General features: G+C 42.2%; 20 non-coding genes across 20 annotated transcripts; all 20 read right to left on the bottom strand.

The window, feature by feature from the left end:
- Positions 1 to 712: 712 nt before the first annotated feature.
- On the bottom strand, positions 713 to 786 carry trnat-agu (transfer RNA threonine (anticodon AGU)). Its single transcript has one exon. It is a non-coding gene; the product is annotated as a tRNA-Thr (tRNA).
- Positions 787 to 1,298: 512 nt separating this feature from the next.
- On the bottom strand, positions 1,299 to 1,387 carry trnar-ucu (transfer RNA arginine (anticodon UCU)). Its single transcript is given in 2 exon segments — positions 1,299 to 1,334; positions 1,351 to 1,387. It is a non-coding gene; the product is annotated as a tRNA-Arg (tRNA).
- Positions 1,388 to 1,528: 141 nt separating this feature from the next.
- On the bottom strand, positions 1,529 to 1,602 carry trnat-ugu (transfer RNA threonine (anticodon UGU)). The gene has a single exon. It is a non-coding gene; the product is annotated as a tRNA-Thr (tRNA).
- Positions 1,603 to 2,435: 833 nt separating this feature from the next.
- On the bottom strand, positions 2,436 to 2,509 carry trnat-cgu (transfer RNA threonine (anticodon CGU)). The gene has a single exon. It is a non-coding gene; the product is annotated as a tRNA-Thr (tRNA).
- Positions 2,510 to 3,235: 726 nt separating this feature from the next.
- Positions 3,236 to 3,309, bottom strand: trnat-agu (transfer RNA threonine (anticodon AGU)). The gene has a single exon. It is a non-coding gene; the product is annotated as a tRNA-Thr (tRNA).
- Positions 3,310 to 3,822: 513 nt separating this feature from the next.
- Positions 3,823 to 3,911, bottom strand: trnar-ucu (transfer RNA arginine (anticodon UCU)). The gene is given in 2 exon segments: positions 3,823 to 3,858; positions 3,875 to 3,911. It is a non-coding gene; the product is annotated as a tRNA-Arg (tRNA).
- Positions 3,912 to 4,058: 147 nt separating this feature from the next.
- On the bottom strand, positions 4,059 to 4,132 carry trnat-ugu (transfer RNA threonine (anticodon UGU)). The gene has a single exon. It is a non-coding gene; the product is annotated as a tRNA-Thr (tRNA).
- An 838-nt stretch (positions 4,133 to 4,970) lies between these two features.
- On the bottom strand, positions 4,971 to 5,044 carry trnat-cgu (transfer RNA threonine (anticodon CGU)). The gene has a single exon. It is a non-coding gene; the product is annotated as a tRNA-Thr (tRNA).
- Positions 5,045 to 5,770: 726 nt separating this feature from the next.
- Positions 5,771 to 5,844, bottom strand: trnat-agu (transfer RNA threonine (anticodon AGU)). The gene has a single exon. It is a non-coding gene; the product is annotated as a tRNA-Thr (tRNA).
- A 513-nt stretch (positions 5,845 to 6,357) lies between these two features.
- trnar-ucu (transfer RNA arginine (anticodon UCU)) lies at positions 6,358 to 6,446 on the bottom strand. The gene is given in 2 exon segments: positions 6,358 to 6,393; positions 6,410 to 6,446. It is a non-coding gene; the product is annotated as a tRNA-Arg (tRNA).
- Positions 6,447 to 6,587: 141 nt separating this feature from the next.
- trnat-ugu (transfer RNA threonine (anticodon UGU)) lies at positions 6,588 to 6,661 on the bottom strand. The gene has a single exon. It is a non-coding gene; the product is annotated as a tRNA-Thr (tRNA).
- Positions 6,662 to 7,502: 841 nt separating this feature from the next.
- Positions 7,503 to 7,576, bottom strand: trnat-ugu (transfer RNA threonine (anticodon UGU)). Its single transcript has one exon. It is a non-coding gene; the product is annotated as a tRNA-Thr (tRNA).
- A 726-nt stretch (positions 7,577 to 8,302) lies between these two features.
- On the bottom strand, positions 8,303 to 8,376 carry trnat-agu (transfer RNA threonine (anticodon AGU)). Its single transcript has one exon. It is a non-coding gene; the product is annotated as a tRNA-Thr (tRNA).
- A 511-nt stretch (positions 8,377 to 8,887) lies between these two features.
- On the bottom strand, positions 8,888 to 8,976 carry trnar-ucu (transfer RNA arginine (anticodon UCU)). The gene is given in 2 exon segments: positions 8,888 to 8,923; positions 8,940 to 8,976. It is a non-coding gene; the product is annotated as a tRNA-Arg (tRNA).
- A 147-nt stretch (positions 8,977 to 9,123) lies between these two features.
- On the bottom strand, positions 9,124 to 9,197 carry trnat-ugu (transfer RNA threonine (anticodon UGU)). The gene has a single exon. It is a non-coding gene; the product is annotated as a tRNA-Thr (tRNA).
- Positions 9,198 to 10,024: 827 nt separating this feature from the next.
- trnat-cgu (transfer RNA threonine (anticodon CGU)) lies at positions 10,025 to 10,098 on the bottom strand. The gene has a single exon. It is a non-coding gene; the product is annotated as a tRNA-Thr (tRNA).
- Positions 10,099 to 10,824: 726 nt separating this feature from the next.
- trnat-agu (transfer RNA threonine (anticodon AGU)) lies at positions 10,825 to 10,898 on the bottom strand. The gene has a single exon. It is a non-coding gene; the product is annotated as a tRNA-Thr (tRNA).
- Positions 10,899 to 11,410: 512 nt separating this feature from the next.
- Positions 11,411 to 11,499, bottom strand: trnar-ucu (transfer RNA arginine (anticodon UCU)). Its single transcript is given in 2 exon segments — positions 11,411 to 11,446; positions 11,463 to 11,499. It is a non-coding gene; the product is annotated as a tRNA-Arg (tRNA).
- A 141-nt stretch (positions 11,500 to 11,640) lies between these two features.
- trnat-ugu (transfer RNA threonine (anticodon UGU)) lies at positions 11,641 to 11,714 on the bottom strand. Its single transcript has one exon. It is a non-coding gene; the product is annotated as a tRNA-Thr (tRNA).
- Positions 11,715 to 13,338: 1,624 nt separating this feature from the next.
- trnat-agu (transfer RNA threonine (anticodon AGU)) lies at positions 13,339 to 13,412 on the bottom strand. The gene has a single exon. It is a non-coding gene; the product is annotated as a tRNA-Thr (tRNA).
- Between the last annotated feature and the right edge of the window lie 173 nt (positions 13,413 to 13,585).

Raw genomic sequence — 13,585 nt, 5'->3', positions numbered from 1 at the left:
GGTGAAATTTGTCGGTAAAACAAGTCTAAAAGAGGTAGCACATGAGGAAAAAAGCTGATTACGTTATGAAAGAGGTCCCTTAGAGGTAAGAGGATTGTTTCCAAAACATGATGGCCTTTCAGGCCTCAAGGGAATGTCTGAACTCATTTCATTTTGGCTCTACACTCTCAACACTCATGCCTAAAATGTTTCCTGAGCTTTCTTCTGATATGAAAGGGCAAAATCCAGAAAGATATCCATGTATTATTCTTCATATATGTAAAGACTTTGTTTGTACAAATATCCATAGGCTTGACTTTATCAATAGGTAGTAGCAGATTTCGGCCCTAAGCCAGGGGCTTGCAAACCATTCTTGAAGCGCATCTGCACCACATATATGTTTTTATTATCTCTCTCTCATTTAAAACAGGTGAATCAAATAATTGACTGATTAGTAACGTACTCAATGATCTGACTTGTGTGTGCCCAATAAGGAAAACAAGAAAAATGTGCTGTGTCGGCTCCTGAAAAAGTTGGAAAACCCCAGGTTTAAGCAAATGTCAGTCTGGCAAAGACGTCTATGCAAAGGGACACCATTCGTGACTCAGGTGGGACCCAAAAACCAACAACCTTTATAAAGCCTTCATTTGCAACCGAGAGGTCCAGATTGTCTTTACTGCCGAGACTTTAACATCTGAAAAGGTTGAACGACTACTCTTAGAAGCCACAGATTAGGCACTGCTGGGACTCGAACCCAGGATCTCCTGTTTACTAGACAGGCGCTTTGACCAACTAAGCCACAGCGCCAGGTGCTGTCCCTGATTCGATGCTTTTGTATACAAAGTCTAAAAGAGGTAGCACGTCAGGAGAATAGCTGATTACATCATGAATATGTCCCTTTGAAGTTAGAGGGTTATTTCCAAAACCTGAAAGGTGTGCAGGCTTCTGTTCAGGGACATGGGAATATCTCAAACCATTTCATTTTGGATCGAAACTCTCAGTTACGATACATCTAAACGCTGTTTCAGCTAGGAGAAATGGAAAGCATGTTTTTTTTTCTTTTGCTAGGTAGGTGGCCAACAATAGGTAGTTGCAGATTTTGGCCTGAGCCATTGGATTTCAACCCATTCTTGTTATCTCCCTTATTTAAATAGGTGATTTAAGCTAATTAGTAGAGTACTCTATGATCCGAGTTGGGTGTGTGCAATAAGCGAAATAAGCAGAGCGTGAAGGGGATGCTTCAGAAGTAGTTTGTGGATCCAAGGGTTTAAGCGTATACTTGTCCAACACAAAGACATCTGAGCAAAAGAGGGAATGCACGACTCTGGTGGGACTCGAACCCACAACCTTTGAATCCCTCCATTCACAACCTAGAAGTCCAATGCGCTATCCATTGCGCCACAGAGCCACAAAAATCCAAGCTTTAAGACGCTATTGCATGCACATCACTTCTTAGATTTCCACTTTTTGTGCAGATACACACTGTTCAGCATCCAAAGATTTACGTAGGTAAAAAGGGTAGGTGAGCGGTGCCCACATCCCATGGCACAGGCACTGCTGGGATTCGAACCCAGAATCTCCTGTTTACAAGACAGGCGCTTTGACCTACTAAGCCACAGCGCCACTTACTAAACTTTCTGCGATGTGTTGGAATAAAAAAAAAAGAAAAAAAAATAGGTTGCAGGTCAGGAAAATAGCGGATTACATCATGAAAGAGGTTAGGGGATTATTTCCAAAACCCGAGATATCCGAGGGAATATCTGAAACTCTCAATACTTGTGTCTGAAATGTTTTTGGAACCTCCAGTTACAATCCATCTAAACTCTGTCTCAGCTTGGAGAAATGGAAAGCAATTTTTGCTATGCTTTCAGCTGATCTGAAAGACAAAATCCCGAAAGATTTTCATGAATTAAATATTCATATTTGTAAAGACTGTTTTGAACACACATCCAGAGGCTAGATCTCAACAATAGGAAGTAGCAGATTTTGGCCTAAGCCAGTGGTTTTCAAACCATTCTCGAAACCTCCCAGACGCTATACATTTTCGTTATCCTCCTTATTTCAAAACGGTGAATTGAGCTAATTACTAGAGTACTCTGTGATCCGAGTTGGCTGTGTCCAATAAGGGAGATGAGCAGAATGTGAGGGGTAGGCTTCTGAAGTAGTTTGTGGACCCCAGTTTTGAACATATGTCTGACTCACAGAGACATCAGAGCAAAAGAGGCCATTCACACTTCTGGTGGGACTCAAAACCACAACCAGGGAATTTCTCCATTCGCATCCTAGAAGTCCAAAGCTCCATCAATTGCACCACAGAGCCATAAAATGACCCACTTCAAGGAAGTATTGCATGCGCAGCGCTTCTTCGTTTTTCCAATTTTGTGCAGGTACACACTGTTCGGCATGCAAAGACTTTCATACGTGAAAAGTTTAAGCACTCCCATATCCTGTGGCATAGGCACTGCTGGGATTTGAACCCAGGATCTCCTGTTTACGAGACAGGCGCTTTGACCAGCTAAGCCACAGCGCCAGTTACAAAAGTGCGGTGAAATTTGTCGGTAAAACAAGTCTAAAAGAGGTAGCACATGAGGAAAAAAGCTGATTACGTTATGAAAGAGGTCCCTTAGAGGTAAGAGGATTGTTTCCAAAACATGATGGCCTTTCAGGCCTCAAGGGAATGTCTGAACTCATTTCATTTTGGCTCTACACTCTCAACACTCATGCCTAAAATGTTTCCTGAGCTTTCTTCTGATATGAAAGGGCAAAATCTAGAAAGATATCCATGTATTATTCTTCATATATGTAAAGACTTTGTTTGTACAAATATCCATAGGCTTGACTTTATCAATAGGTAGTAGCAGATTTCGGCCCTAAGCCAGGGGCTTGCAAACCATTCTTGAAGCGCATCTGCACCACATATATGTTTTTATTATCTCTCTCTCATTTAAAACAGGTGAATCAAATAATTGACTGATTAGTAACGTACTCAATGATCTGACTTGTGTGTGCCCAATAAGGAAAACAAGAAAAATGTGCTGTGTCGGCTCCTGAAAAAGTTGGAAAACCCCAGGTTTAAGCAAATGTCAGTCTGGCAAAGACGTCTATGCAAAGGGACACCATTCGTGACTCAGGTGGGACCCAAAAACCAACAACCTTTATAAAGCCTTCATTTGCAACCGAGAGGTCCAGATTGTCTTTCCTGCCGAGACTTTAACATCTGAAAAGGTTGAACGACTACTCTTAGAAGCCACAGATTAGGCACTGCTGGGATTCGAACCCAGGATCTCCTGTTTACTAGACAGGCGCTTTGACCAACTAAGCCACAGCGCCAGGTGCTGTCCCTGATTCGATGCTTTTGTATACAAAGTCTAAAAGAGGTAGCACGTCAGGAGAATAGCTGATTACATCATGAATATGTTCCTTTGAAGTTAGAGGGTTATTTCCAAAACCTGAAAGGTGTGCAGGCTTCTGTTCAGGGACATGGGAATATCTCAAACCATTTCATTTTGGATCGAAACTCTCAGTTACGATACATCTAAACGCTGTTTCAGCTAGGAGAAATGGAAAGCATGTTTTTTTTTTCTTTTGCTAGGTAGGTGGCCAACAATAGGTAGTTGCAGATTTTGGCCTGAGCCATTGGATTTCAACCCATTCTTGTTATCTCCCTTATTTAAATAGGTGACTTAAGCTAATTAGTAGAGTACTCTATGATCCGAGTTGGGTGTGTGCAATAAGCGAAATAAGCAGAGCGTGAAGGGGATGCTTCAGAAGTAGTTTGTGGATCCAAGGGTTTAAGCGTATGCTTGTCCAACACAAAGACATCTGAGCAAAAGAGGGTATGCACGACTCTGGTGGGACTCGAACCCACAACCTTTGAATACCTCCATTCACAACCTAGAAGTCCAATGCGCTATCCATTGCGCCACAGAGCCACAAAAAGCCAAGCTTTAAGACGCTATTGCATGCACATCACTTCTTAGATTTCCACTTTTTGTGCAGATACACACTGTTCAGCATCCAAAGATTTACGTATGTAAAAAGGGTAGGTGAGCGGTGCCCACATCCCATGGCACAGGCACAGGCACTGCTGGGATTCGAACCCAGAATCTCCTGTTTACAAGACAGGCGCTTTGACCAACTAAGCCACAGCGCCACTTGCTAAACCTTCTGCGATGTGTTGAAATAAAAAGTAAAAAATAAAAATAAAAAGAGGTTGCAGGTCAGGAAAATAGCGGATTACATCATGAAAGAGGTTAGGGGATTATTTCCAAAACCCGAGATATCCGAGGGAATATCTGAAACTCTCAATACTTGTGTCTGAAATGTTTTTGGAACCTCCAGTTACAATCCATCTAAACTCTGTCTCAGCTTGGAGAAATGGAAAGCAATTTTTGCTATGCTTTCAGCTGATCTGAAAGACAAAATCCCGAAAGATTTTCATGAATTAAATATTCATATTTGTAAAGACTGTTTTGAACACACATCCAGAGGCTAGATCTCAACAATAGGAAGTAGCAGATTTTGGCCTAAGCCAGTGGTTTTCAAACCATTCTCGAAACCTCCCAGACGCTATACATTTTCGTTATCCTCCTTATTTCAAAACGGTGAATTGAGCTAATTACTAGAGTACTCTGTGATCCGAGTTGGCTGTGTCCAATAAGGGAGATGAGCAGAATGTGAGGGGTAGGCTTCTGAAGTAGTTTGTGGACCCCAGTTTTGAACATATGTCTGACTCACAGAGACATCAGAGCAAAAGAGGCCATTCACACTTCTGGTGGGACTCAAAACCACAACCAGGGAATTTCTCCATTCGCATCCTAGAAGTCCAAAGCTCCATCAATTGCACCACAGAGCCATAAAATGACCCACTTCAAGGAAGTATTGCATGCGCAGCGCTTCTTCGTTTTTCCAATTTTGTGCAGGTACACACTGTTCGGCATGCAAAGACTTTCATACGTGAAAAGTTTAAGCACTCCCATATCCTGTGGCATAGGCACTGCTGGGATTTGAACCCAGGATCTCCTGTTTACGAGACAGGCGCTTTGACCAGCTAAGCCACAGCGCCAGTTACAAAAGTGCGGTGAAATTTGTCGCTAAAACAAGTCTAAAAGAGGTAGCACATGAGGAAAAAAGCTGATTACGTTATGAAAGAGGTCCCTTAGAGGTAAGAGGATTGTTTCCAAAACATGATGGCCTTTCAGGCCTCAAGGGAATGTCTGAACTCATTTCATTTTGGCTCTACACTCTCAACACTCATGCCTAAAATGTTTCCTGAGCTTTCTTCTGATATGAAAGGGCAAAATCTAGAAAGATATCCATGTATTATTCTTCATATATGTAAAGACTTTGTTTGTACAAATATCCATAGGCTTGACTTTATCAATAGGTAGTAGCAGATTTCGGCCCTAAGCCAGGGGCTTGCAAACCATTCTTGAAGCGCATCTGCACCACATATATGTTTTTATTATCTCTCTCTCATTTAAAACAGGTGAATCAAATAATTGACTGATTAGTAACGTACTCAATGGTCTGACTTGTGTGTGCCCAATAAGGAAAACAAGAAAAATGTGCTGTGTCGGCTCCTGAAAAAGTTGGAAAACCCCAGGTTTAAGCAAATGTCAGTCTGGCAAAGACGTCTATGCAAAGGGACACCATTCGTGACTCAGGTGGGACCCAAAAACCAACAACCTTTATAAAGCCTTCATTTGCAACCGAGAGGTCCAGATTGTCTTTCCTGCCGAGACTTTAACATCTGAAAAGGTTGAACGACTACTCTTAGAAGCCACAGATTAGGCACTGCTGGGATTCGAACCCAGGATCTCCTGTTTACTAGACAGGCGCTTTGACCAACTAAGCCACAGCGCCAGGTGCTGTCCCTGATTCGATGCTTTTTTATACAAAGTCTAAAAGAGGTAGCACGTCAGGAGAATAGCTGATTACATCATGAATATGTCCCTTTGAAGTTAGAGGGTTATTTCCAAAACCTGAAAGGTGTGCAGGCTTCTGTTCAGGGACATGGGAATATCTCAAACCATTTCATTTTGGATCGAAACTCTCAGTTACGATACATCTAAACGCTGTTTCAGCTAGGAGAAATGGAAAGCATGTTTTTTTTTTCTTTTGCTAGGTAGGTGGCCAACAATAGGTAGTTGCAGATTTTGGCCTGAGCCATTGGATTTCAACCCATTCTTGTTATCTCCCTTATTGAAATAGGTGACTTAAGCTAATTAGTAGAGTACTCTATGATCCGAGTTGGGTGTGTGCAATAAGCGAAATAAGCAGAGCGTGAAGGGGATGCTTCAGAAGTAGTTTGTGGATCCAAGGGTTTAAGCGTATGCTTGTCCAACACAAAGACATCTGAGCAAAAGAGGGTATGCACGACTCTGGTGGGACTCGAACCCACAACCTTTGAATACCTCCATTCGCAACCTAGAAGTCCAATGCGCTATCCATTGCGCCACAGAGCCACAAATAGCCAAGCTTTAAGACGCTATTGCATGCACATCACTTCTTAGATTTCCACTTTTTGTGCAGATACACACTGTTCAGCATCCAAAGATTTACGTATGTAAAAAGGGTAGGTGAGCGGTGCCCACATCCCATGACACAGGCACTGCTGGGATTCGAACCCAGAATCTCCTGTTTACAAGACAGGCGCTTTGACCAACTAAGCCACAGCGCCACTTGCTAAACCTTCTGCGATGTGTTGGAATAAAAAGTAAAAAAACAAAAACAAAAAAAGAGGTTGCAGGTCAGGAAAATAGCGGATTACATCATGAAAGAGGTTAGGGGATTATTTCCAAAACCCGAGATATCCGAGGGAATATCTGAAACTCTCAATACTTGTGTCTGAAATGTTTTTGGAACCTCCAGTTACAATCCATCTAAACTCTGTCTCAGCTTGGAGAAATGGAAAGCAATTTTTGCTATGCTTTCAGCTGATCTGAAAGACAAAATCCCGAAAGATTTTCATGAATTAAATATTCATATTTGTAAAGACTGTTTTGAACACACATCCAGAGGCTAGATCTCAACAATAGGAAGTAGCAGATTTTGGCCTAAGCCAGTGGTTTTCAAACCATTCTCGAAACCTCCCAGACGCTATACATTTTCGTTATCCTCCTTATTTCAAAACGGTGAATTGAGCTAATTACTAGAGTACTCTGTGATCCGAGTTGGCTGTGTCCAATAAGGGAGATGAGCAGAATGTGAGGGGTAGGCTTCTGAAGTAGTTTGTGGACCCCAGTTTTGAACATATGTCTGACTCACAGAGACATCAGAGCAAAAGAGGCCATTCACACTTCTGGTGGGACTCAAAACCACAACCAGGGAATTTCTCCATTCGCATCCTAGAAGTCCAAAGCTCCATCAATTGCACCACAGAGCCATAAAATGACCCACTTCAAGGAAGTATTGCATGCGCAGCGCTTCTTCGTTTTTCCAATTTTGTGCAGGTACACACTGTTCGGCATGCAAAGACTTTCATATGTGAAAAGTTTAAGCACTCCCATATCCTGTGGCATAGGCACTGCTGGGATTTGAACCCAGGATCTCCTGTTTACAAGACAGGCGCTTTGACCAGCTAAGCCACAGCGCCAGTTACAAAAGTGCGGTGAAATTTGTCGGTAAAACAAGTCTAAAAGAGGTAGCACATGAGGAAAAAAGCTGATTACGTTATGAAAGAGGTCCCTTAGAGGTAAGAGGATTGTTTCCAAAACATGATGGCCTTTCAGGCCTCAAGGGAATGTCTGAACTCATTTCATTTTGGCTCTACACTCTCAACACTCATGCCTAAAATGTTTCCTGAGCTTTCTTCTGATATGAAAGGGCAAAATCCAGAAAGATATCCATGTATTATTCTTCATATATGTAAAGACTTTGTTTGTACAAATATCCATAGGCTTGACTTTATCAATAGGTAGTAGCAGATTTCGGCCCTAAGCCAGGGGCTTGCAAACCATTCTTGAAGCGCATCTGCACCACATATATGTTTTTATTATCTCTCTCTCATTTAAAACAGGTGAATCAAATAATTGACTGATTAGTAACGTACTCAATGATCTGACTTGTGTGTGCCCAATAAGGAAAACAAGAAAAATGTGCTGTGTCGGCTCCTGAAAAAGTTGGAAAACCCCAGGTTTAAGCAAATGTCAGTCTGGCAAAGACGTCTATGCAAAGGGACACCATTCGTGACTCAGGTGGGACCCAAAAACCAACAACCTTTATAAAGCCTTCATTTGCAACCGAGAGGTCCAGATTGTCTTTACTGCCGAGACTTTAACATCTGAAAAGGTTGAACGACTACTCTTAGAAGCCACAGATTAGGCACTGCTGGGATTCGAACCCAGGATCTCCTGTTTACTAGACAGGCGCTTTGACCAACTAAGCCACAGCGCCAGGTGCTGTCCCTGATTCGATGCTTTTGTATACAAAGTCTAAAAGAGGTAGCACGTCAGGAGAATAGCTGATTACATCATGAATATGTCCCTTTGAAGTCAGAGGGTTATTTCCAAAACCTGAAAGGTGTGCAGGCTTCTGTTCAGGGACATGGGAATATCTCAAACCATTTCATTTTGGATCGAAACTCTCAGTTACGATACATCTAAACGCTGTTTCAGCTAGGAGAAATGGAAAGCATTTTTTTTTTCTTTTGCTAGGTAGGTGGCCAACAATAGGTAGTTGCAGATTTTGGCCTGAGCCATTGGATTTCAACCCATTCTTGTTATCTCCCTTATTGAAATAGGTGACTTAAGCTAATTAGTAGAGTACTCTATGATCCGAGTTGGGTGTGAGCAATAAGCGAAATAAGCAGAGCGTGAAGGGGATGCTTCAGAAGTAGTTTGTGGATCCAAGGGTTTAAGCGGATGCTTGTCCAACACAAAGACATCTGAGCAAAAGAGGGTATGCACGACTCTGGTGGGACTCGAACCCACAACCTTTGAATACCTCCATTCACAACCTAGAAGTCCAATGCGCTATCCATTGCGCCACAGAGCCACAAAAAGCCAAGCTTTAAGACGCTATTGCATGCACATCACTTCTTAGATTTCCACTTTTTGTGCAGATACACACTGTTCAGCATCCAAAGATTTACGTATGTAAAAAGGGTAGGTAAGCGGTGCCCACATCCCATGGCACAGGCACAGGCACTGCTGGGATTCGAACCCAGAATCTCCTGTTTACAAGACAGGCGCTTTGACCAACTAAGCCACAGCGCCACTTGCTAAACCTTCTGCGATGTGTTGAAAAAAAAAAAAAAAAAAGAGGTTGCAGGTCAGGAAAATAGCGGATTACATCATGAAAGAGGTTAGGGGATTATTTCCAAAACCCGAGATATCCGAGGGAATATCTGAAACTCTCAATACTTGTGTCTGAAATGTTTTTGGAACCTCCAGTTACAATCCATCTAAACTCTGTCTCAGCTTGGAGAAATGGAAAGCAATTTTTGCTATGCTTTCAGCTGATCTGAAAGACAAAATCCCGAAAGATTTTCATGAATTAAATATTCATATTTGTAAAGACTGTTTTGAACACACATCCAGAGGCTAGATCTCAACAATAGGAAGTAGCAGATTTTGGCCTAAGCCAGTGGTTTTCAAACCATTCTCGAAACCTCCCAGACGCTATACATTTTCGTTATCCTCCTTATTTCAAAACGGTGAATTGAGCTAATTACTAGAGTACTCTGTGATCCGAGTTGGCTGTGTCCAATAAGGGAGATGAGCAGAATGTGAGGGGTAGGCTTCTGAAGTAGTTTGTGGACCCCAGTTTTGAACATATGTCTGACTCACAGAGACATCAGAGCAAAAGAGGCCATTCACACTTCTGGTGGGACTCAAAACCACAACCAGGGAATTTCTCCATTCGCATCCTAGAAGTCCAAAGCTCCATCAATTGCACCACAGAGCCATAAAATGACCCACTTCAAGGAAGTATTGCATGCGCAGCGCTTCTTCGTTTTTCCAATTTTGTGCAGGTACACACTGTTCGGCATGCAAAGACTTTCATATGTGAAAAGTTTAAGCACTCCCATATCCTGTGGCATAGGCACTGCTGGGATTTGAACCCAGGATCTCCTGTTTACGAGACAGGCGCTTTGACCAGCTAAGCCACAGCGCCAGTTACAAAAGTGCGGTGAAATTTGTCGGTAAAACAAGTCTAAAAGAGGTAGCACATGAGGAAAAAAGCTGATTACGTTATGAAAGAGGTCCCTTAGAGGTAAGAGGATTGTTTCCAAAACATGATGGCCTTTCAGGCCTCAAGGGAATGTCTGAACTCATTTCATTTTGGCTCTACACTCTCAACACTCATGCCTAAAATGTTTCCTGAGCTTTCTTCTGATATGAAAGGGCAAAATCCAGAAAGATATCCATGTATTATTCTTCATATATGTAAAGACTTTGTTTGTACAAATATCCATAGGCTTGACTTTATCAATAGGTAGTAGCAGATTTCGGCCCTAAGCCAGGGGCTTGCAAACCATTCTTGAAGCGCATCTGCACCACATATATGTTTTTATTATCTCTCTCTCATTTAAAACAGGTGAATCAAATAATTGACTGATTAGTAACGTACTCAATGATCTGACTTGTGTGTGCCCAATAAGGAAAACAAGAAAAATGTGCTGTGTCGGCTCCTGAAAAAGTTGGAAAACCCCAGGTTTAAGCAAATGTCAGTCTGGCAAAGACGTCTATGCAAAGGGACACCATTCGTGACTCAGGTGGGACCCAAAACCCAACAACCCTTATAAAGCCTTCATTTACAACCGAGAGGTCCAGATTGTCTTTCCTGCCGAGACTTTAACATCTGAAAAGGTTGAACGACTACTCTTAGAAGCCACAGATTAGGCACTGCTGGGATTCGAACCCAGGATCTCCTGTTTACTAGACAGGCGCTTTGACCAACTAAGCCACAGCACCAGGTGCTGTCCCTGATTCGATGCTTTTGTATACAAAGTCTAAAAGAGGTAGCACGTCAGGAGAATAGCTGATTACATCATGAATATGTCCCTTTGAAGTTAGAGGGTTATTTCCAAAACCTGAAAGGTGTGCAGGCTTCTGTTCAGGGACATGGGAATATCTCAAACCATTTCATTTTGGATCGAAACTCTCAGTTACGATACATCTAAACGCTGTTTCAGCTAGGAGAAATGGAAAGCATGTTTTTTTTTCTTTTGCTAGGTAGGTGGCCAACAATAGGTAGTTGCAGATTTTGGCCTGAGCCATTGGATTTCAACCCATTCTTGTTATCTCCCTTATTTAAATAGGTGATTTAAGCTAATTAGTAGAGTACTCTATGATCCGAGTTGGGTGTGTGCAATAAGCGAAATAAGCAGAGCGTGAAGGGGATGCTTCAGAAGTAGTTTGTGGATCCAAGGGTTTAAGCGTATACTTGTCCAACACAAAGACATCTGAGCAAAAGAGGGAATGCACGACTCTGGTGGGACTCGAACCCACAACCTTTGAATCCCTCCATTCACAACCTAGAAGTCCAATGCGCTATCCATTGCGCCACAGAGCCACAAAAATCCAAGCTTTAAGACGCTATTGCATGCACATCACTTCTTAGATTTCCACTTTTTGTGCAGATACACACTGTTCAGCATCCAAAGATTTACGTAGGTAAAAAGGGTAGGTGAGCGGTGCCCACATCCCATGGCACAGGCACTGCTGGGATTCGAACCCAGAATCTCCTGTTTACAAGACAGGCGCTTTGACCAACTAAGCCACAGCGCCACTTACTAAACTTTCTGCGATGTGTTGGAATAAAAAAAAAAGAAAAAAAAATAGGTTGCAGGTCAGGAAAATAGCGGATTACATCATGAAAGAGGTTAGGGGATTATTTCCAAAACCCGAGATATCCGAGGGAATATCTGAAACTCTCAATACTTGTGTCTGAAATGTTTTTGGAACCTCCAGTTACAATCCATCTAAACTCTGTCTCAGCTTGGAGAAATGGAAAGCAATTTTTGCTATGCTTTCAGCTGATCTGAAAGACAAAATCCCGAAAGATTTTCATGAATTAAATATTCATATTTGTAAAGACTGTTTTGAACACACATCCAGAGGCTAGATCTCTGGTAGCAGATTTTGGCCTAAGCCAGTGGTTTTCAAACCATTCTCGAAACCTCCCAGACGCTATACATTTTCGTTATCCTCCTTATTTCAAAACGGTGAATTGAACTAATTACTAGAGTACTCTGTGATCCGACTTGGTTGTGTCCAATAAGGGAGATGAGCAGAATGTGAGGGGTAGGCTTCTGAAGTAGTTTGTGGACCCCAGTTTTGAACATATGTTTGACTCACAGAGACATCAGAGCAAAAGAGGCCATTCACACTTCTGGTGGGACTCAAAACCACAACCAGGGAATTTCTCCATTCGCATCCTAGAAGTCCAAAGCTCCATCAATTGCACCACAGAGCCATAAAATGACCCACTTCAAGGAAGTATTGCATGCGCAGCGCTTCTTCGTTTTTCCAATTTTGTGCAGGTACACACTGTTCGGCATGCAAAGACTTTCATATGTGAAAAGTTTAAGCACTCCCATATCCTGTGGCATAGGCACTGCTTGGATTTGAATCCAGGATGTCCTGTTTACGAGACAGGCGCTTTGACCAGCTAAGCCACCGCGCCAGTTACAAAAGTGCGGTGAAATTTGTCGCTAAAACAAGTCTAAAAGAGGTAGCACATGAGGAAAAAAGCTGATTACGTTATGAAAGAGGTCCTTTAGAGGTAAGAGGATTGTTTCCAAAACATGATGGCCTTTCAGGCCTCAAGGGAATGTCTGAACTCATTTCATTTTGGCTCTACACTCTCAACACTCATGCCTAAAATGTTTCCTGAGCTTTCTTCTGATATGAAAGGGCAAAATCCAGAAAGATATCCATGTATTATTCTTCATATATGTAAAGACTTTGTTTGTACAAATATCCATAGGCTTGACTTTATCAATAGGTAGTAGCAGATTTCGGCCCTAAGCCAGGGGCTTGCAAACCATTCTTGAAGCGCATCTGCACCACATATATGTTTTTATTATCTCTCTCTCATTTAAAACAGGTGAATCAAATAATTGACTGATTAGTAACGTACTCAATGATCTGACTTGTGTGTGCCCAATAAGGAAAACAAGAAAAATGTGCTGTGTCGGCTCCTGAAAAAGTTGGAAAACCCCAGGTTTAAGCAAATGTCAGTCTGGCAAAGACGTCTATGCAAAGGGACACCATTCGTGACTCAGGTGGGACCCAAAAACCAACAACCTTTATAAAGCCTTCATTTGCAACCGAGAGGTCCAGATTGTCTTTCCTGCCGAGACTTTAACATCTGAAAAGGTTGAACGACTACTTTCAGAAGCAACAGATTAGGCACTGCTGGGATTCGAACCCAGGATCTCCTGTTTACTAGACAGGCGCTTTGACCAACTAAGCCACAGCACCAGGTGCTGTCCCTGATTCTATGCTTTTGTATACAAAGTCTAAAAGAGGTAGCACGTCAGGAGAATAGCTGATTACATCATGAATATGTCCCTTTGAAGTTAGAGGGTTATTTCCAAAACCTGAAAGGTGTGCAGGCTTCTGTTCAGGGACATGGGAATATCTCAAACCATTTC

Source organism: Rhinichthys klamathensis, unplaced genomic scaffold, assembly GCF_029890125.1.
Source record: "Rhinichthys klamathensis goyatoka isolate OS25496 unplaced genomic scaffold, OSU_Roscu_1.1 h1tg000313l_1, whole genome shotgun sequence".
In the NCBI taxonomy this organism is placed as follows: Eukaryota; Metazoa; Chordata; class Actinopteri; order Cypriniformes; family Leuciscidae; genus Rhinichthys; species Rhinichthys klamathensis.
This window is presented reverse-complemented; position numbering and strand designations above follow the sequence as displayed.